This window comes from Bidens hawaiensis, unplaced genomic scaffold (assembly GCF_021521415.1).
Source record: "Bidens hawaiensis isolate Kalapana, Puna unplaced genomic scaffold, B.hawaiensis_p1.1 tig00001960_1, whole genome shotgun sequence".
Taxonomy (NCBI): Eukaryota; Viridiplantae; Streptophyta; class Magnoliopsida; order Asterales; family Asteraceae; genus Bidens; species Bidens hawaiensis.
In genome coordinates, this window is record NW_027491108.1 from 762419 (window position 1) to 781965 (window position 19547).

General features: G+C 39.1%; 1 protein-coding gene across 1 annotated transcript in view; it reads right to left on the reverse strand.

Annotated features, from left to right (window-relative positions):
- Positions 1–17717, reverse strand: part of LOC143601252 (protein NETWORKED 1D-like) — a 76757-nt gene extending 59040 nt beyond the window's left edge. Inside the window, exon 1 of the mRNA XM_077078706.1 lies at positions 17672–17717. The gene's annotated coding sequence lies outside the window, so the exon portion shown is untranslated. The remainder of the gene's footprint in view (positions 1–17671) is intronic.
- Positions 17718–19547: the final 1830 nt, after the last annotated feature.

The window sequence follows — 19547 nt, forward strand, 5'->3', positions numbered from 1 at the left end:
GCCTATATTATTAGGGTAGGCAACCATTTATTCTTCAACTCTACATATCATACACACCATTCATACACTACACATATCGTACATACCTTTCTTTCATTAGCTATATCTGTTCTCATATACCTCTTCACACATACGTTTAACTCTTTCTACACTAATTAGGTATATTTATAAACATTCATATGGCATACACTTACCACTTAAGGTAAGTGTATTAACTAATCACATTGAGTATACACACAACCCCAAAACATAACACAGAAATGGGGCTAGAAACTCACCTGGAGACGATTTCTCTCGCCGTTAATGGTAATGCCCTTCCTTAGCTGTGCATCGCTAACTGTTCAATACATTACGCAAATCAACTAACCATTACTACTACTTCTTACATCTAAGTTAATGAAACCTTCAACTAACGGGGGTCCGGGGGCAGCGCCCCTAGCAGGGTCCAAGGGGCAGAGCCCCTGGCTGGGGTTGAGCTGCCAGGTCAGCTAGGAAAAAAATTATTTTCGCTAATAGGTCCTTTAACAAAACGCATCAGAAAATGAATCGGGTCACATTTTAATAACATCTTAAACAATTTCGCATGGGAGGAATTTCGCATAGAATTTCGCTTCGCATAACTTTTTCGCTTCTCACGGCTGAGCGAAGCGAAATACCTGTTTCGCTTCTCATGACTGACCGAAGCGAAATTCCTTCCTTTCTTCGTTTTTACCATTTTAAAGCCATTTTACTTCGTGACTCTTCCTCAGGACCTGATTTTTACTCCTTTTCAACTTTCGACAACATTTTGACCCCATGCACCTGATCCTGAACCCATATCTCTCATAGTCAAAACGCCACCTTTTTCTTAAAGTGCACCCAAGAGGTTATAACTTACCAAGTTTATATTTTTCTTACATTTCACAACCCGATCTATTATTATATCTGTTTGCATGTCGATTCTAACCATAAAACTTAACCATTTAAACCGAAACCTACCTTTTGCTTCGGGTTCGAGTTCAGATCCGGACAATACTGTAACACCCCGACCAAAGGCGGATTATACATCGGGGCGCCACATATTGTTTCATTACTCGTGACACTATTGGGTGTCAATATTTAATAAATACATTTATTCGCGCACGCGCAAGGTAAACACAAGATAACATAAATCATCATAAATCAATATATTATAAATCATAATATTCGAACAACAATAACTTGTCTTGATACATTTTAATCTAAGTCCAAAAGTAAAAACGTCCTACGTGTCCACAAGCTTCAGAACAGCTACAGCAAACCTGAACATGTGTTAAAATAAACGTCAAACACTTGCGTGTTGGTGAGAAATCAAGTTTAATAGTTAATACATAGATAACAATAAATCTGCGCGCAACATGTGTATGTCTGGTTTTCAACAAGGGTGTAATCCGATCGGGACCAACTCTAAGATTCATAGACTGCCAGTGCTCACAATTGAGCTCACAAACAAGACAAACTGTGCATGTATAAACAAAAGAGAAAATCATAAACGATAGTTCTCCCGTGTTCATCTAATGGTACCATGAGAACTGCGGAATAGACCGACAAGACGGTTAATGATCCACACATACAAATAAACAGCCAAGTCTACGTCCTCAACACATGGGATACTGCGCGACTAAAGTTCATAAACAAGTTTAAGACTCTAAGTTTGTATGAACACATGAACATCCCAAAACATTAAAAAGCAAAAAGGGATTAGGTACGAGATTACTCACTTGATAAACGATGCGGTGTAAGATAAAGCAAGAACCAACTTTAAACAAGCACAAGTTAACCTATAAATAAGATTATTGTTTTAATGATTGGTTTTAAGTCTTGATTATAAGTTAGCATAAATAATAAGTAAATTATTATATATAATATATATTACCGGAAAGCAGGGCAGAATAGAAAGGAAGACGGAGGCAGAGAGGAAGGCGGCAGAGAGAGCAAGGAGCAAGAGAACAGGAGAGATTAAGTGTTTTGTGTGTGATGTGTTAGGGAAAATAATATTATTATTTATAGAGAAACCCTAGGGAACACAATCCCTAGAAAAAGGGAAAAAGATCTCAAAAAGTAAAAGATTCCAAAAGCAAAAGATATCAAAAGATATGGCAGCTGCAGGGGGCAAGATAAAGCTGTCAGGGAACAGTAAAAAAAGCATGGGCGGTTCAGAAAAAGGTACTGGTCAAGCATGGCAAAAGCAGATCTCAAAAGATAATGTCAGTCACTTTTTCTGCCAACCAATGGGGTTGGTGCGCATGCTGCGCCAAAAGTGGCTTTTCAGACATAAAGCAGATTAGGTCAACAGCTCAAAAGATAAGACAACACAAAAGCAACGGCTAGATTAAACAGAAGAAAACTCAAAGGGTTTAGCGCGAGAAGGCTGGAGCGCGAAGGCAAAAGTGCGCAAGCGCGAAGGCAGACAGAACCAACCTTAACGCGTCGCGGAAAGAACTACATTTCTAAGCGCGCCGCGGGAAGAATCACATTTCTTAGCGCGCCGCGGGAGGAACTAAAATTCATAGCGCGCCGCGGGAAGAACTATAATTCTTCGCGCGTCGAGGGATGAACTACGATTCTTAGCGCGCTGCGAGAAGAACTACAAATCCTTAGCGCGCTGCGAGAAGAGTTCGTCTCGCGTATCGCTGAAACAGGTGGTCTTCACGCAGGATTCCTTGTAAGGGAGTCTGGCGCGTGGAGCTGCGCAGACAACCTTAGGCGGGAAGGAACAAAGGACAAGCAAAGAGTTAGAAGAAAAAGAGGGAAACAAGGCTTAAGGGCGGGACGGCGACAAGAGGAAAAGAAGGCGGAAAGAGAGAAGGAGAGGGACGGGACGGCGGAAAGAAAGAGAGAGAAAGAGGCGGGAAGGAAAATATATATTATTATTAAAAGTAAAATATAAGTATAAATAAATATTAAATCATAAAAGAAAGAGATCGGGTCAGAGAAACGGGTACCTGGGTCGGGTCAGATCGGGGCAGATGTCACAGTCTCCCCTACTTTAAGAAATTTCGTCCCGAAATTTATCTCGAAGTAGGTTGCGCAGAGAACAGGTGCGGGTACTTGATCTTCATTTGATCTTCCCTTTCCCATGTAAACTCGGCTCCGCGCTTGGACTCCCAACGAACTTTCACGATAGGGATACGACTGCGCTTGGTCTGCTTTACCTCGTGATCCATAATCTCAACAGGCTTCTCAACGAAATGCATATTTTCATCAACTTGAACTTCATCGAGTGGAATGTGAAGGTTCTCGTCAGCTAAACACTTCTTGAGATTGGATACATGGAACGTTGGATGCACATTACTGAGTGCGGGCGGCAGGTCAAGTCTGTAGGCAACTTTTCCCACACGCGCGAGAATCTTGAATGGTCCAACATATCGAGGGGCAAGCTTACCTTTCTTCCCAAAGCGGACGACACCTTTCCAAGGCGACACTTTGAGGAGAACAAGATCACCAACTTGAAATTCGAGAGGCTTTCGCCTGCGATCTGCGTAACTCTTCTGTCGGCTCCTGGCAGTCAGCAGATGATCACGGATCTTGGCGATTTTATCGGTTGTCTCTTGAACAAGTTCGGGTCCTGTGATTTGAGTTTCACCCACTTCGCTCCAACAGATCGGGGAGCGGCACTTACGACCGTAAAGTGCTTCAAATGGGGCCATACCGATACTGGAATGATAGCTGTTATTATAAGAGAACTCGATCAAAGGCAGGTGCGAATCCCAATTACCTCCAAAATCAAGAACACTAGATCGGAGCATATCCTCAAGAGTTTGAATAGTTCGCTCAGACTGACCGTCAGTCTGAGGATGATATGCCGTACTCATGTCCAAGCGAGTTCCTAGCGCAGATTGGAGAGATTTCCAAAAGCGAGATATAAAACGGCCATCGCGATCGGATATGATGCTCAAAGGAGTACCATGACGACAAACAATTTCCTTGACATACAGCTGCGCGAGTTGCTCAACACGGTAGTTTTCACGAATGGGCAGGAAGTGAGCAGACTTAGTCAATCGATCCACTATTACCCAAATGCTATCATGTTTGCTTGCTGTCAAAGGTAACTTGGTAATAAAGTCCATCGCTACACATTCCCATTTCCACGTAGGAATTTCAGGTTGTTCGAGCAAACCAGATGGGCGTTGGTGTTCAGCTTTCACTTTAGAACAAGTCAGACATTTAGCTACGAACACAGCAATATCCTTTTTCATACCGGGCCACCAATAAGTAATGCGCAAATCCTTGTACATCTTATCAGCGCCAGGATGAATAGAATACCGAGATTTGTGCGCTTCACTCAGGATATCAGCGCGAAGATTCTCATCAAAGGGAATCCAGATGCGATTGAGATAGCAGAGAATCCCACTCAGATTAGGGACAAAGAGTGCTTCCGCGCCACACGCTAACTCGGCGCGAATGTTACCATTACTGATGGATGCGCGCTGCGCGTCACGAATACGCGATTCTAGGTTGCTTTGAATCGGCGCGAAGTGAAGATGCGTGCGCGGCAAAATACAGTTAAGCTGGCAGGGTTTTCGGCTGAGCGCATCGGCTACCACATTAGCCTTACCAGGATGATACCGGATCTCACAATCGTAATCGCTGATGAGTTCGTTCCATCGGCGTTGCCTCATGTTGAGTTCCTTTTGATCAAAGATATGCTGAAGGCTTTTATGGTCAGTGTAGAGGATACACTTAGTACCATAAAGGTAGTGTCTCCAGATCTTCAAGGCAAAAACAACTGCACTAAGTTCGAGGTCGTGAGTTGTATAATTCTTTTCGTGAACCTTAAGTTGCCTTGATGCGTAAGCGATAACCTTGCCTCGTTGCATAAGAACACAACCGAGACCTTGGTTGGAGGCATCGCAGTACACGACAAAATCTTCATTACCCTCAGGTAACGCAAGGACAGGAGCTTCACACAACAATTGCTTGAGCGATAGAAAGGCTTCTTCTTGCTTCGAGCCCCAAATATACGGTTTACCTTTGTGCGTTAAAGCTGTTAAAGGCAAAGCGATCTTCGAGAAGTTCGAAATGAAGCGCCGGTAATAACCAGCTAAGCCCACAAAGGAACGGATCTCGGAAGGAGAGGATGGCGTAATCCAGTTCTTGATTGCTTCAATCTTGGATCGGTCGACATGAATACCCATCTTGTTTACAACATGACCAAGAAACTGTACTTCATCCGACCAAAATTCACACTTGGAAAGCTTAGCATAGAGCTGCTCGGTTCGAAGCTTTTGCAACACCAGCCGGAGATGTTGCTCATGCTCGGCCTTGGTCTTAGAATACACCAGAACATCATCGATAAACACAATCACGAATTTATCCAAGAAAGGCCTACACACCCGATTCATTAGATCCATGAAAACGGCGGGTGCGTTGGTTAAACCGAATCGCGGTTCTTAATGGTGAGACGGTAAGGAGATTTGGCTACGGGGGAAGCACCAGGGACAAGATCAATACGAAACTCGACTTCACGAGCGGGAGGGATACCAGGAAGATCATCGGGAAAAACTTCAGGGAAATCACGCACAACAGGGATATCGCGAAGCTTCAGCTTTTGCAACACCAGCCGGAGATGTTGCTCATGCTCGGCCTTGGTCTTAGAATACACCAGAACATCATCGATAAACACAATCACGAATTTATCCAAGAAAGGCCTACACACCCGATTCATTAGATCCATGAAAACGGCGGGTGCGTTGGTTAAACCGAAGGACATGACCAAGAATTCAAAATGGCGAACATCTTCATCGCGGATGCGCAACTGGTGATAGCCAGAGCGAAGATCGATCTTGGAGAAACAAGAGGCACCTTGGAGTTGATCAAAGAGGTCGTCAATACGCGGTAAGGGATACCGGTTCTTAATGGTGAGTTTGTTCAACTCGCGGTAATCAATACACATGCGAAACGATCCATCTTTCTTTTTAACGAACAACACCGGAGCACCCCAGGGCGAAGAGCTAGGGCGAATGAATCCTTTAGCAGTCAACTCTTGAAGTTGGCTTGCCAATTCTTGCAACTCAGCGGGCGCAAGACGGTAAGGAGATTTGGCTACGGGGGAAGCACCAGGGACAAGATCAATACGAAACTCGACTTCACGAGCGGGAGGGATACCAGGAAGATCATCGGGAAAAACTTCAGGGAAATCACGCACAACAGGGATATCGCGAAGCTTCAACTTTCCTTCATCGGGTTTAACCACATGGGCTAAAAATGCAATACACTTCTTCCGCAAGCAGTCTTCGGAACATCTTCATCGCGGATGCGCAACTGGTGATAGCCAGAGCGGAGATCAATCTTCGAGAAACAGGAGGCACCTTGGAGTTGATCAAAGAAGTCGTCAATACGCGGTAAGGGATACCGGTTCTTAATGGTGAGTTTGTTCAACTCGCGGTAATCAATACACATGCGAAACGATCCATCTTTCTTTTTAACGAACAACACCGGAGCACCCCAGGGCGAAGAGCTAGGGCGGATGAATCCTTTAGCTGTCAACTCTTGAAGTTGGCTTGCCAATTCTTGCATCTCAGCGGGTGCAAGACGATAAGGAGATTTAGCTACGGGGGAAGCACCAGGGACAAGATCAATACGGAACTCGACTTCACGAGCGGGAGGGATACCAGGAAGATCATCAGGAAAAACTTCAGGAAAATCACGCACAACAGGGATATCGCGAAGCTTCTTCTTTTCTTCAGCAGGTTTAACCACATGGGCTAAGAATGCAATACACCTTTTTCGCATGAGTCTTCGGGCTTCGGCGCAAGACATAAGTTTAAGACCGCGGGAGGGTTTTTCGCCGTAGATATGAAGATCACCATTTTCTCGAGGTATGCGAATCATCTTCTTGGCGCAAATAACTTCGGCGCGATTATGCGAGAGCCAGTCCATACCAATAATAACATCAAAGCTTCCAAGAGGCATGGGGATGAGATCGATTAGAAAATCGTTTTCGTTAAGGTTAAGCGTGCAATCTTTAATCACCGAGTTAATTAAAACAGTTTCACCATTAGCCAATTCAACTGAAAAATCTTCTTTTAAATCGCTGCGCTGTCGCGCAAGCTTCTGCTCGAAGGCGCGAGAGATAAAACTTCGATCAGCGCCAGTATCAAAAAGTACAGAAGCATAAAATCCGTTAAGCAAAAATGTACCATTAACTACGTCATTATTCGCTTGCGCTTGGTGCGCGGTTATGTTAAAAGCTCGTCCACGCGTCACTTGGTTCGAAACCTGGTTCACCGGATTCGCTTGCGTGATCTGAACTTGTAGTCTTGGGCACGCGTTCCGGAAATGACTGGGATCACCGCAGTTAAAGCACGATCTGGGTCGTGGGTTTTGGTAGGTTGGTTGAGGGTTTTGCGGGTAGACTGGTGGTGTTGGCGCAATTGGATTGGCGGGAAGGACTCTACAGTTTTCTGCAAGGTGACCAGCGCGGCCACATCGGGTACAAAGTCGACATGGGACTTGAGGTGGGTGGTGGAATCTACAGGTTGGGCAAAAGGGATGGTTTCCTGTGTAAGGTTTCTTAGTTGGCGGGGCAGGGAGTGCTGGATTGGTTAAGGCATAGTTGTGGACTACAGGAGGTGTTGGGTAGGCTGACAGTGGGTTAGGCGCGTAAACTGGGGGTTGGTAGATGGGTTGCTGGACAATGGGCGGGTTGGTAAGCGCATAGGCCTTGCGCCTGCGCTTGAGGTTGTTATGGTTTGAGGGTTCAGGTTTGGTTTCTGTTGGTTCAGGGGCAGTCTTGGTGAGTTTGGTCTTCTCAGATCCCCGCAGGAACAGGGTTCCTGCTCTGACATGGTTGTCGCTGAGCACAGCGGCCAACTCGATGGCGTCAGAGAGGGTAACTGGGTTTCTAGCCCATACAGAATCTTGAATTTCCATGGGGAGACCCCCAAGAAATTTCTCTATGGCTCGGCGGGAAGGGGTAACAAGGTGAGGGACAAGCAGGCTTAGTTCATGGAAGCGCGTCGCGTACTCGCGCGCTTCACCACTGTACTGCTTAAGATTCCAAAATTCCTCCTCCAGGCGCTTAACTTCGTTGGGAGGGCAGAATTCTCGCGTAAGAATTTCCTTGAATTCCTCCCATGTCATGCTAGAAGCAGCCTCTGCGCCACGCGCATGAGCTACTCCATTCCACCATGTAAGCGCTCTGGATTCCAGGACACTGGAAGCATATAGGGTTCGTCTGTCTGAGGGGCATTGGGTGTGGAGGAAAGTGTTTTCTATTTTCTCAAGCCACTGGAGCATCACGGTGGCTCCTTCAAGACCTGTGAACTTTGGAGGGTTACCCGCGTTAAAGGACTTAATGTTGTAACCAGAGGTGTTGGTATTGTTTTGGCTCAAAGCTTGGGCTATTGCGGCGGCCATTTCCTGGGAACGTTGCTGTCTACGCATGCGCGAGGCTTCTCTTCTCTGAAATCGGCGAGATAGCGGAGGCATTCTATAAAAGTTTTAATTTTAGTTAATATCTTGGTTTTAGCACAAAGTATAACCTCGAAAAGCTTGGTTTCACGGAGTTAGATACTGTCAAAAGTTAAAGTAAAATAAATGACCCTAACTACAGACTTAATAAAGGTAACAAATTCGAATCAAGAATCGACAATTCATGTATCACCATGACTTTCCGAATTCCCAATTTAAAATGTACGAGCAAACGAGTATTGGAGATTGACGATTCATGTATCACCATGACTTTTCAATCTTCAATATAAAATACACAAGAAAATGAGTATTGGAGGTTGACAATTCATGTATCACCATGACTTTTCAAGTCTCCAACCTCAGAACATAATCGTAAATGGAAATTGAAAATCAACTATTCATGTATCACCATGACTTTTCGGATTTTCAAACCCAACAAACGAATATGTAAGAAAAATCAATAAAAATCGAAATTCAACAAAAAAAAATCGAAATATCGCGAAATAAAATCATATACTGCGCAAGCGCGAGCATATTCATAAATAACGAGTAATTAACAATAAGCGCGCAAACATGAGATTTCTCTCATGCGCGAGAAGGGACTCTTAGGTATTCTAGGCCGTTACGTCTAACCACCTATCCTAAAGTCAACCTGGCTCTGATACCAATCTATAACACCCCGACCAAAGGCGGATTATACATCGGGGCGCCACATATTGTTTCATTACTCGTGACACTATTGGGTGTCAATATTTAATAAATACATTTATTCGCGCACGCGCAAGGTAAACACAAGATAACATAAATCATCATAAATCAATATATTATAAATCATAATATTCGAACAACAATAACTTGTCTTGATACATTTTAATCTAGGTCCAAAAGTAAAAACGTCCTACGTGTCCACAAGCTTCAGAACAGCTACAGCAAACCTGAACATGTGTTAAAATAAACGTCAAACACTTGCGTGTTGGTGAGAAATCAAGTTTAATAGTTAATACATAGATAACAATAAATCTACGCGCAACATGTGTATGTCTGGTTTTCAACAAGGGTGTAATCCGATCGGGACCAACTCTAAGATTCATAGACTGCCAGTGCTCACAATTGAGCTCACAAACAAGACAAACTGTGCATGTGTAAACAAAAGAGAAAATCATAAACGATAGTTCTCCCGTGTTCATCTAATGGTACCATGAGAACTGCGGAATAGACCGACAAGACGGTTAATGATCCACACATACAAATAAACAGCCAAGTCTACGTCCTCAACACATGGGATACTGCGCGACTAAAGTTCATAAACAAGTTTAAGACTCTAAGTTTGTATGAACACATGAACATCCCAAAACATTAAAAAGCAAAAAGGGATTAGGTACGAGATTACTCACTTGATAAACGATGCGGTGTAAGATAAAGCAAGAACCAACTTTAAACAAGCACAAGTTAACCTATAAATAAGATTATTGTTTTAATGATTGGTTTTAAGTCTTGATTATAAGTTAGCATAATTAATAAGTAAATTATTATATATAATATATATTACCGGAAAGCAGGGCAGAATAGAAAGGAAGACGGAGGCAGAGAGGAAGGCGGCAGAGAGAGCAAGGAGCAAGAGAACAGGAGAGATTAAGTGTTTTGTGTGTGATGTGTTAGGGAAAATAATATTATTATTTATAGAGAAACCCTAGGGAACACAATCCCTAGAAAAAGGGGAAAAGATCTCAAAAAGTAAAAGATTCCAAAAGCAAAAGATATCAAAAGATATGGCAGCTGCAGGGGGCAAGATAAAGCTGTCAGGGAACAGTAAAAAAAGCATGGGCGGTTCAGAAAAAGGTACTGGTCAAGCATGGCAAAAGCAGATCTCAAAAGATAATGTCAGTCACTTTTTCTGCCAACCAATGGGGTTGGTGCGCATGCTGCGCCAAAAGTGGCTTTTCAGACATAAAGCAGATTAGGTCAACAGCTCAAAAGATAAGACAACACAAAAGCAACGGCTAGATTAAACAGAAGAAAACTCAAAGGGTTTAGCGCGAGAAGGCTGGAGCGCGAAGGCAAAAGTGCGCAAGCGCGAAGGCAGACAGAACCAACCTTAACGCGTCGCGGAAAGAACTACATTTCTAAGCGCGCCGCGGGAAGAATCACATTTATTAGCGCGCCGCGGGAGGAACTAAAATTCCTAGCGCGCCGCGGGAAGAACTATAATTCTTCGCGCGTCGAGGGATGAACTACGATTCTTAGCGCGCTGCGAGAAGAACCACAAATCCTTAGCGCGCTGCGAGAAGAGTTCGTCTCGCGTATCGCTGAAACAGGTGGTCTTCACGCAGGATTCCTTGTAAGGGAGTCTGGCGCGTGGAGCTGCGCAGACAACCTTAGGCGGGAAGGAACAAAGGACAAGCAAAGAGTTAGAAGAAAAAGAGGGAAACAAGGCTTAAGGGCGGGACGGCGACAAGAGGAAAAGAAGGCGGAAAGAGAGAAGGAGAGGGACGGGACGGCGGAAAGAAAGAGAGAGAAAGAGGCGGGAAGGAAAATATATATTATTATTAAAAGTAAAATATAAGTATAAATAAATATTAAATCATAAAAGAAAGAGATCGGGTCAGAGAAACGGGTACCTGGGTCGGGTCGGATCGGGGCAGATGTCACAAATACGTAGATCTAGACGTGATTCTTGTTATTTGAAGACACTTTGAGTACCAAGATCTTCCTTACTTTAACCCGGATTTGAATTCGGGTCTTGAGAGAGTATGTGTGTGTGTGTTTGTTATGTTTTGAAAGAAAAAGAAAGTGTGGGGAAGTGGTGGATATTTATAGGAGGCTATGGGCCCCACCACCCACTCTCAATTCCAAATCCAATATTATCCAAACACTAACACACAATTAAATAAATGACACACGGTTAATAACAAATCCTTTTGTTATTTAATATTCTGAAAATACGGATGTTACACAAAACCTACAAGATTATTAAAACTATGTAAAACCTATACAAAACAAGCTAAAATACATAAAATATAATATAATAACGTAGATAAAAGGTGCGAAAAATAAGTGTGTTTTACAACACATCACACGCCCGGTTCATCGTTAACGTTTATTTCTTCTGCTTTATTATTGCAGTTTTAATACAGGACTACCAACATCTAATACATATGTTCATATCTAATTAAGCTAGAAGCCTCAGGAATCACTGCAGAGATATCATCTTCATTATGGTCAGCCATCTGCCATACTTGAAGGATGTTATCATCTCCGACACTGGCAATGATCGAGTCATTTCGTCGGTCCATGAGATGTTGTCCACCATGGAATAATCAACTTGTTATAATCACGTCTATTGCGTCCTCCCGGTTTTGTTGCTGCCCAATCCTACATTTCATTAAAATATGAATTCATCATTAAATCATATTACAAAAATACATTTAACAGCAATTACTTGATTAATTTTACAACAACAAATGCACGAACCTCGATATATAGCCGGTGTTATGAACAATCAACATGTCATATTCCAATCCGATCCGATCCTCACAACTCACTGTCAACAGCCTACAAAACACAAACAATTGATTAAGATGGTCAGAACACAACTAGCTTGCAACAATTACACTAATCAAACTTAGAGAAGTATATATAAAACTAATTGAAGACGAAGATTTCTTACATGAATCAGATATCTCATCGATCGATCTTCGGTGGACGTAAATAGATTAGATGGGATGAAGAAAACAAGTGTATGCGTCCAGTGGCAGATCTTGAACATTTAGTATGTATAGCCGAAAGTCATGAGACACAATGAAACTATAATCACGATACATGAAACTTTACACGATGACACAATGTCTTACCTTGTTTAGGTAGAGCTTTTAGATTCGTGTATATAAGTTCCTTTCAATCAGAGAGGTACCGTTACAACTACCCGGGTATTATATCAACACCTTATATAAGAAAATAAGAGAGAATTTCTGATTTAGGACGAGCTGTGAAGTCCAGAACTCATCCCTATTTATACTTGAAATTGGGCATCTTCGCGTCGCGCGAAGTAGATGTAGGGTTGTCGAGTCAGCCCTAGCTATGCCACGTGGCCCGACACGTGTCAGGTGACGTGTCACCGTTGCGTGGTTCTCACTTTGCGTCGCTCGAAGAATATCTTGACGTCGCGCGAAGAACAAAAGACTTCTTGGATAACTATTACTACTTCCCGTAGCGCGAAGAAGCTTATCTTTATTCCTTCGCGTCGCGCGAAGGAACAAAAATACTAAGGCGGTGATGAGTGGGTATATAATTGTGATTAATTGCTAATAAAATTGCATTTTTAGTTTAAATATTTGTTTGAGTGCAATTACTTTGAGGGTGTTAATATTAACAGGTAAGTGAAGCTTAAATGATGTTATATGTTGAACAAGTGATGATCAGATGAGACAACTAGATGTTGGTTATGTTGAGTTATATCTCCAAGGCTTCAATATATTATTACTATCAATTTCCTATTGATATAAATAATAATATGATTGAATTATTTGAAGTAAAAGAATAAATGTGATATTGCAACGTGGCATCATGTGTCCATACTAACTGATGCAATATATATTACTTGCAATAAATAAGATGGAGTCAGTAGGCGAGCAACGAACTTGGTTCGTATTGGACCAACATTAAAGAATTAAAAGGAAGTATTGACGAATGGGCATTGGGCTAATCAAGGTTTATTAATCAACAATAAAAGAGAAAAAAACAACAGCCCTTGACTGTTGACTGTTTTTACGGACAAAAAGAAAAGAAAGAAGAAAAGATTTGTTAAGAGTTTTGGACTCCAAGAATCTTGGGGAGGTTACACCATATTATTGTTTTTTGGGGGTTACGGATAGCAGAGTCACGGGTGAAGAAAATAGAATTAAATTCTTTTAGGAGGAGTTACGAAAGGAAGAAGGAAATTATTTAAAAAAAAAGGTTTTTACACCAATTTTGGGAGACAAGTTTTGAAGGTTCAAACATCACTTGGACATCCATTCTTGAAGATTACACAACAAAAGTGAAGATGGTCTTCACAACCATGAGCGGCTAATCCACCCTTAATCATTCCCGAGTGTAGGGTTTTGTAAGTTTTAGGGTTTTCCACATTCATAATTTGAGACAAAATTTTATGCAATTATTTGGTTTGAAAGACATGAATTAAGTAATCTTTTATTATTATGAACTTGCGTTGTTAAGATTTCCTTGCGTCATTGACTTCGTAAAATGATAATTGCTATGATTCTTTGTTTGTGTTTAAGGTTGTGAATGTTCTTAATCTATATTGCATATATTTGTCCATAATTCATATTGTGAAGGTTTTCCTTGCACCATTTACTTGTGATAGACGAATATTGCCTTTCGTTATGAATTATTTGCTACCTAAATAACCATTGTGATTACCTGAGCTCATTTTTATAGTGTGTGTAACCCGAATTGCTTATAAAACTTGAAACCTGGGTTTGATTCGTTTCACAATCATTGTTTAAAACTCAATTATATTTCTTAAAAATTGTTACTTAAATTCAAATCCAAATCATATTTGGTCTATACGACTATTCAAAAAAGCTTCATAATTATTTATCGATTAAATTTAGATCACCGACCACAAACTCTTCGTGGTTCGACACCCTTCTTACCCTAACTAGTTTAAGGTGATTAGGAATAAGCGGCGTGTGAAATGCAAAGTGCGCCATCAAAGTGCCCATCGCACTTCTCCCTAGCCCGTGCCCGTGCAAGTGCGCGTCGGGTGCTTCGCACCCTCCGTTAGGACTACTGGGTGTGATTTGGCATATAAGAATATTAACATGTGAGCTCTCTTCCTTATAAAGAAGTTACAAGTTTTGTAATCTAGCAATGTGGGATAATAATTAAATATCTTATTTATATTAAGGGTGTGCATGGGTCGGTTTTGGGCCAAACCCATAACCATAACCGATATGTCGGCTAATGAATAATCATAACCATAACCGATCCGTTATGGCGGTTTCGGTTAATCGGTTTTGATGGTTATAGCGAGTCAGTTATGGGGCGGTTAACCGTAACCAAGACAATGTAATTGAGTATAAAAGTTTGGTACCAAATATTAAAAAATACGACATGACATAATCCAACAAAATATATATTCGGTAGCATTAATACCAAATATTCTAAAAGAACAACTTTATATAATCCGTCAATGAAGTTCAAGTTAATTCATTACTAACGTTGAACCGAAAACATAAAAATGGTACAGTCTAACAATTTGTTTGGTGAAAGTTAATCCCAAACATAATGTTGGTTAAATAAATGGGCCGGTTCGGTTATGACGGGTTTGGAATTATCTTTAACCAAAACCGACCCATATTTAACGGTTTTTAAAAATTCATTAAACCGACCCATTGGTTATGTTGGTTAGCGGTTAAAATCGGTTTGGTTATGGCGGTTATGGTTCGGTTAATGGTTACGACGGTTAAGTTTGCTCACCCCTTAAATTTTATACCATGGTGGAAGCCTTCCATTTTCTTCCCTCCACTAATATGGGATGAAAATTTTTAGTTCCTTTACCTTCTCCATTCTTCCTTTGTTATCTCTTCTCTTTTCCTTCTTATTTCTTCACTTCTTCTTTTGATTATTTTATTTCTATTTTGATTATTCTTGTGGTTTGTTATATAAAATTTATACTTTTAAAGAAAACATGTTGCATCACACCAGCACCTTAATCTAGTTTTAAGTACTAACACGTATCACGTAGGCGAAACCAAGAATTGTCGAACTTGTGATACAGAGAGGGACTTTCTAGTTGTTTTTCTTCAAAAAAGAAAACACGGTGAGAAACAAACTAACATGTAAAAGTGAAAGTGGTTTGGCTTTAATTAATACATCATATTCCAACTTATGAAATTATGCTAAATCATATCATATCATATAATATTATAGTATATTGTATCTTTTTTTAAAACATGATTTAACATCAGATCATATCATATTATGTTAATGTATAAAATATCATATATTAATATATAAAATATCAAATCATTATACATCAATCATATCATATCTTATTGTTTTCTAAAAATTTAACACTTATTTATAACAAATTAATCAATTTTACATCCATTAAGTCATGACCCCTTTATTTTACACAACCACTTGCATATTAAATCAACTCTCTTATTAAAATTTTTATTTTCTTTTTTAAAAATTTGTTTTACATAAATACAAAACTAAATGTATGGTTTAAAAACATTTTAATTTAATATATAAGTTTAAATAAATAAAATCAAGATGACTTTATGAGCTATAATTGATGTTTTTAATTTTATACAAAATGGGAGTTTTTAAATTTAATTTTATGGTACCAACTAGACCAGAAAAAACAACCGGGCTGGGTAGCGACGTAGCGGGTTAGAACAAGTCATTTTAGAAAATTGTTATCATGGTTCTGCTAGGATTTTAGTTCAGATCCCGGTTTTGAAAAAAATAGATACGGCTCAAAACGGATAGTTTTAAAAATGTTTGGGCTGCTAAAATATACTGTTTTCACTGCTTAAAAATACTGTTTGGCTGCAGTATGTATTCACCTTCACCTAGTATGATCGTGTTATTTCATTTTTACTTTCTAACATGTCCAGTACTTAAAGCCATTGAACCCAATTTAAGTCAATTTGGACCTATTTTTATTTGGACGGGTAAAACTTGTCATGTATAGACGTATATATTATATACTAACCCAGGGGAAAAACAAATTATAAATATTAAAAATCACAAACTCAGAATGTCAAAATAAGCAGATGCAAATGCAATATAACCGAAAACAACTGAGTAATTATTAGGTAATCATGTACAACATTTATAACACAACATAAATCATCCATTAGACAAAAGGAAAACATGAAGAAACAAGAAAACTGATCTAATATTATATTTATATCTATAAGCTAGAAGCCTAGGCCCAAGGAAATCCTCAGCAAGGATATATCATCTTCATCATCGTAGATATTTTCTTCACCAACCTGCTATACTTTAAGGATGTTATCGTCTCCGACACTGGCAACGATCGAGTCATTTCGTCGGTCCATCAGATGAAAACTCTGCATTTTGTTTCTGTTTGTATGACAAACAATAACTCGGGTGTTTGTTTCTGCCCAATCCTACATTTCATTAAAATATTAATTCATCATTAAATCATCTTAAAATACATTTAACAGCAATTACTTGATTAATTTTACAACAACAAATGCACGTACCGGGATCTGCAGGCAATGCTATGAATAATCAACATGTTATAGTCCGATCGGATCCTCACAGACTGTCAACAGCCTTCAAAATATAAACAATTAAGATGGTCAGAACACAGCAACAATTACAATTATCAAATTCGGAGAAAACTATATAAAACGGATTGAAGATGAACATTGCTTACATGAATCAGATATCTCATTGATCGATCTTAGGAGTGAGAGGTAAACAGATTAAAGAGGCGCTTATGGCACAGCGGCTATAAAATGATTTGGAGATGGACGAAGATAACGAGAGTATGAGCCCATATATATAGCACAGAAACTAGGTTAAACACTGAACCAAAATTCGCATTTTTACCCCTAAAATTCTCTTATCTTTTCATGTAGAACCCAACTATTATTTGATATAGACATTTTATATGTTTCATTAATAATAAAACAAGACATTATGATCATATCAATTTGGGTTTACCAAGTCAACATGAAAACAAAATAGTATTACAAGCGTCTAATTAAAGATAGTTGATTTTACTTCAAACTCGAAAATCTGGTTAACATTGCACTTGTTTGAAGTATTGAAAAATCTAGTAAAGCAGTGTACGTATTTAGGCTAATATAACACGTGCTCGTATTTAAAAGAGAATTTAAAAGAGAATCTATGATAACGGGGAGAATATGATTCTGAATGAGGTAAACATTCTATACATCTAATGTGGGTCTGCTTCACGCTAAATTTGCTTGGCATAATCTCGTTATGGGATGATTAACTACGAGAAATTCCATCTAACTTTGTTTTCTGACTAGTAAGTGGCAACGTAGAGAAAATTTGAACATGGCGGAACATTGCTTAGTCCGGATTTATATTAGGTGTTTGATTATCTATACTACTAGAAAATAGAGTTTGATTTATTATTAGATAAACTTCAATTAGTAACAACCGACAGACTACTCATTAACGGTACACTAACGGCATTTGATATGTTCTCAGTATTGTAACTTACAAAATAATTGAAATTCACTTGCGATTCCGATTCTGTAACTCTGTAAGCACAATCGTTTTTAATTATGATCGACTTGAACTCAATTTATCGGCATTAGTTTCTAGACCTAAATGTAGTTAGTTCGTTTACTGTCTTTATATGACGATATGTTGGCTTGAGAATGAATTATTAATAAGTAAATAATAATACAACGCACAAGTAGGGACCAATAAACATAAAAGTTTAAAACGAGACAAATTAGTTATGATAATAAATAGTTAATTAATAGTCTAGAATATAATTATTAATTATTAAATGCTTAATTAATTATTTTTCTAGTTTTGATAATGAATATTAGTCTTGAATATGGCCCTTGCAAGACTTATGGGACTGCCTTTCAGCCTTGAGTACTATCCTTAAAAATGGTATAATTTACGTCAATAATTAAAGACTGAAATTAAGTTCTTAAATTCTTTTATTTAAAAAAGAAGACATTTAAGACTAATTATTAGTCCCTAATTCAATCTATTTAGGGAATATTAAAAGCTATTTTCAGTCTCTAATATATTACCTAACACTACTAGAAAACTGATAGTGTTGTGACACCAAATTGCGTCGGAAATGCGTCATAATCGAGCGATTATGACGCATTTCCGACGCAATTTGCGAGTCAGAAAAACCCTCGTCAGAAATTCGTTTGTGACGCCTTTCTGACGCAAATTTTGACAAAATTCCGACGCATCATTTTGTCGCAATTTTCCAACACTTTTTAACAACTTTTAATAATTATAATTATCATATTTATTAATACGTATATGTATAAATACGGTATAAATATTTAGTCTTCCGACGCAATTCTGACTATACATAAAAAGTCTTCTGGCACAATTCCGACACTTATTTAAATTGTTTTCCGACACAAATCCTATAAGAATTGTTTTCCGACGCAATTATGACGCTTTTTCAATAAAAATTTATATAATTTGAAACAAAATCTGATCCAGATTTTTTTTTTCAGCTAAAAAATACAATTAAAATCCACAAAACCCAAATTAACTCACAAAACAACTTTTACACATCAAACTCAAATACAATCATGTCTAATAATCCACAACACTACAAATTAACATATGTATGAAACAGTATCTATAAACAAACTACTACTGAGGACTGGGAGGCTGCCAATTTCTCATGGCCTAAGCTGCACGTCTTTGTATCACTTCTACCATTTGTTGTTGCATTTCTTGTAGCAGGTTTTCTTCCATATCCCCCTCCTTCCAACTTCCAAATTATGTATCTACATATTTCTTAAAACACGTATGACAATTAGTAAACAAATAATGCATAACATCATACCTTTTGTTGTGATTGTTGTTACTCAAAATTGGCATATCAGCCACCGAATGCAGTGATTTCTACAATAGGAAAACAAAATTAGTAAAAGTCGAAGCAAAAGTAATTTCTGTATTATAGTTAATGGGCTAACCAGTGGGACAAACATAAATGAAGTCCAAATAGTAGAAAGCATGAATCACCAGATTGTTGCCAATATATTTAAAGAGCTTAACCTGCATTTACAATTAATTAAAAAGTTACAAACCTTTCAATCTATTAATATAAACCGATGGATCAATTATGAGTAACAGTCACTCAAACAAAAAAAAAGTTCAAAAAGAAAACATTAAGTCACTTCAGTTACCATGATAAACACTTGATTAAAACAGCCTCAGCTTAGAGGTCCGGTGCCTGATTCCCAACTAGTGGCAGTCCCTACAAATAACAAGCTGCCATAAAGTTACAAAATATATGTGTTGGCTTCTGTTATATATTTAGCTATGGTAAAGTTAAAAACAGATAAAAATTCCACTAAGATCTTTTGATTTAGTATACATTTTCT